At 38.7% G+C, this 3,866-nt stretch overlaps 1 long non-coding RNA gene across 1 annotated transcript; it reads left to right on the top strand.

The window, feature by feature from the left end:
* The first annotated feature begins 873 nt into the window (after positions 1-873).
* LOC140256940 (uncharacterized) lies at positions 874-2,269 on the top strand. The gene is made up of 3 exons (XR_011904883.1): positions 874-927; positions 1,231-1,285; positions 2,167-2,269. It is a non-coding gene; the product is annotated as an uncharacterized lncRNA (long non-coding RNA).
* The last annotated feature ends 1,597 nt before the right edge of the window (positions 2,270-3,866 follow it).

Below are 3,866 nucleotides of genomic sequence, written 5' to 3'. Positions count from 1 at the left end.
ACCAACACCTACTTGCAAATCCAGCCTGAAAGAATACCTATCCTTCAGAAGTTATAGTTATGACATTTTGGAGCATTTCTCTTCACTGTTTTTCTCAGCTAGAGATATTTATTGAATTTGAACCGAATTATATACATAGATTTTTGGCTGATTTGAAAATGATTTTTATAGCTGGGAAGCTCATTTCCTTTTCCAAACCAAAAAAATGTCCTTCAACTCCATTCCCATCTGAGCTCTTTTCTGCTTCTGATTCAAACTTTAATGGTTTGTAACACACCCTACATGACTCTCACCTCAGTTCTCACATACTTTAAAACCATTCTTAGAAAAAGGGGCTCTGTCAGGAATAATTAATATCTTATGGTGCTTTCAGTAGGAAAAATCCTTCATTGGTGTTAGGCAGAAATAGTGAAAGCTAGTTTTAAATTACTTACAATGGCAACAATTTGAAATGACAAGTCAGAAAATAATTGTGAAGAGGAAATAACAAAGGGATTAGGAGAGTGTGGTAGTGCTTCAGCCTGATGCTCCTAAGATGTATTTAATTAGGAGCCAATAAAGTCGGGTTTAAATGTACATAAAGCAAACACAGTAGAAACTTGTGAATTTGCACTCTAATAATTTGCAGATTTTATAATTCATGGAGGGGAAAAAAAAGCTTCCTTTTGCCTCGCAACAGTAGTTCAAACCAGAGGAAATAGTGGACTGGCCTACCTTTAACACTGAGTTTCTCTGTTAAGTATACCAGATGACAGTGGCTAGTGCATACAACGATCATAAGGGATCTTAGACCTCTGAATCATATTGATAAAAATGAAGTCTGACTGACAGTCCTTTGTTTGTATTCCTGATCTTTCAGGTAGCACCCAGTGTAACTCTAAGCTTTTCACAGATTTAGAGGCAAAGGAACTGAGGATAAACTTTCAGGTTAGTATGAACTTTTCTAAGTTGAACCCTATGGATCACTTTCTGTCCCATTATTAGTAGTTGTTGTGTATATTCAAAATAAGTCTGATTTCCTAGCCTGCTCTCACCTGACCATTATATCTAGATTGTGTTCAGTGATGTAGTCTTATTCTCTCTCCCTTTAGGTTTATTTACAGAGAAGAATGAAATCTGACAGAACTATGTGACACTAAAATTAATATTTGACTATTGTTTTTCAGGCACTTCCAACCTGTTGCTTCCATGCTATGATCAATATTTTCTGCTTTTTTTCTGTTTATCCAGCTGTATGTGAAAATCTGGAGCAAGAGTTATTGAGCCAAATTTCATCATCTGCCAGGTAATTACAGCCCTTGTAATCTTCAGCTCGGAGTACAAATGTAGTAGAGCCATGAGCAGAGTAGGACCCATCCATATTTTTTCTTCTCTGGTGTATTTGTTTAACCAAACATGCTTATCAGCAGCTTTCATTTTGAAGCTAGAAAGCCCATAGCAAGGTGGAGAAGCTGGCATTTGCATTGAGATTCCAATTAAGTTGAAATTAGCATAAACCTCTGTTTAGTAGCTGATGTTTAATGTATGGCAGATGAAATCGTACTTTGATAAACGGACTCCAAGGATTGTTATGACATTTCTCGTCTGCATCCTACAACGTGATTAGACTACCATAGTGCTGTGTGATTAATAGACTGAGTTCTATCTGCACTGAACCTCTCTGGCACAGGGAATCTCTTAGAAACAGCGTACCTTAGAAATGCTTTCATTGCATCCTATTGTCAAAATCCGGCCAACCAAAAATGAGGTATGTCAGGCATGCCATGTGTTGCAAAAGTTGGCCAACTCTAGATCCTTCATTTTAAAAAAAAGAAAGAAAAAGTTTTCAGTATCTTTTTTTTTTTTTTTTTTTTTTTTTTTTGAGGAAAAAATGTTGCTACATTTCCATTACAGCTACAGCATTGAGGCTCTCGCAAGAAATCAATACAACCTGGTGATTTAAATGCTTCTCTTTTAGATGGTCCGTGTTTCTAAAATATATCTCATGTCAGACATTTGCCAAGGCCCATTTAAGCAGAAATTGGCTTGCTTGTGTAGTAGGAACATTTTCCCCCAGAACAAAAGGGATCGGTTCATCTTGTCAAGAAGTTTTGTTGTTACTTTGGTTGCAAATGGTGCTGTTTCTCTTCACCACCTTGCTTTTCTCATTCTTCCCATCTCTTGCAGGGAAGTCTGCTCAGGGAGCAGCAAGCTGTTGACGATGCAGGGAGGCCCTGAGAAAGGCCTTAACAGCACAAGCCAAGCATTAGGGAAGGGACTGTAACATTCTCTGACAGAGAAGATTCATTTTATTTAACTGCCAAACCACGTGGTGAATAGTGTTGAAACTGGAAGCAATGGTCTTTCACATCTTGGCACAGGTGGAGCTTCCCCATCCCATGATGCTTGAGCCATGGGCATCCGGCCTTCCCCTCCTGCTTGGGGGCAGGCCACATAGGCAGCAATTTTCCAGTCCTGGAGCTGCCTTTGGGCTTTATTTTTAAAGCATGGCTGACAAGGTGATTTATCTTCATGCATTTTTCACTTGTGTAGCTGTTCAGCCTATTTTTTCTTTATTGCAAGTTATAATTTAATTTGTGTATCTCTGGAAAAAAAAAAAAAAGTTTTGATTTTCTCATAGTAGTCACAATCTTTTTTCAGTCTATTTTTAACCATTTTAAAGTTATATTTTCTCACTGGTAAATACCAGTTATTTAAGATTTATGGATTTTGTTCTTTTGCACGTAACTCTTTCCCAAAGGATAAAACTTGAAAGAAATTACTTTATATTGTTACTCATTACATGTATTCATGGGTCTGATTCCCTGATGCTGATTTTTCAAATGTTAGTAATTAAAATGGCAGAAGCATTTTTAACACCAAAGATTGAAAGGGTGATGGTGGGCACTCGGCTTTAGATGCAGGTTTGGCAGGTGAAATTTAAAGTTAGAATGGCTGATTTAATACTCTTTGATAATTTTAACTTCATTGAATTTCCAGGTGTGCTTCAAAAGAAAAACGGATTATGGAGAAGTTGGCCACAAATTATCGGCACATTTCTCTAAAATGGGAATATGTCAGATGAGAGATGAGATGGCTGATGTCAAATCCTGCTCACCCCTTTTCCATGACCGTAAGCTGAGAGCTGTTACACAGTTCATTGTAGCAGCTGAAATGACTCTTCCTACTATCATCTGATGTCTTTGCGCTTTGTCTGCACTCACTCTGAAGCCCATTCCTTATGATGACTGAACGTCTTCCTTCAGATGGCCCTGAAGCTCACTCCCATTCTGAATGTCCCTCCCTGCTTCTCTGATGGTGTTACCTTGTGAGTAATTTCTCACAAGGTCTTAGTGAAGACTTGTTGCATTTTCTGTGCTGCCAGATGCGGTCCTCTGAGCCTTAGCAGCTTGAGGGCAGCCAGACACAGTTTTGCAGCTGCCTTGTGAAAATCCCAGTGGCTGAGACCTCAGTGCTGTTAGGATGTACAGATATGTCCAAACTCTTGGAATTCTTACAGGGCCTATCCTGAGCCCCAAAATATTTCCAAACTCCTGCAGTAGATGTGCGCTGCCTGCCTATCATGCATGCACTGTAGTACTCTTATATCTACTTTTCTTCCAGTTCAGATTCCCTAGCACATATGAGTATACAAGGAAAAAAAAAAATATATATATTGTTCTAAGTCATTTTATACTTGTGTAAATACAGGCCAAACTTCATCTTAGGATAAAAACTGCTCAAATGTATTTCTGGATTTTTGAGAGCTTTTCTGGTTATGAAGTGCTGACTCTTGCTATCCCCTCTTGTACCAACAGCCAGTTGAGGTTGAGGACGGGCTGAGATCTGAGGTTGTGCAGCCTGGAGGAGAGAAGGCTCTGTGAAGA

Source organism: Excalfactoria chinensis, chromosome 10 (genome assembly GCF_039878825.1).
Source record: "Excalfactoria chinensis isolate bCotChi1 chromosome 10, bCotChi1.hap2, whole genome shotgun sequence".
NCBI lineage: Eukaryota > Metazoa > Chordata > Aves > Galliformes > Phasianidae > Excalfactoria > Excalfactoria chinensis.
This window is presented reverse-complemented; position numbering and strand designations above follow the sequence as displayed.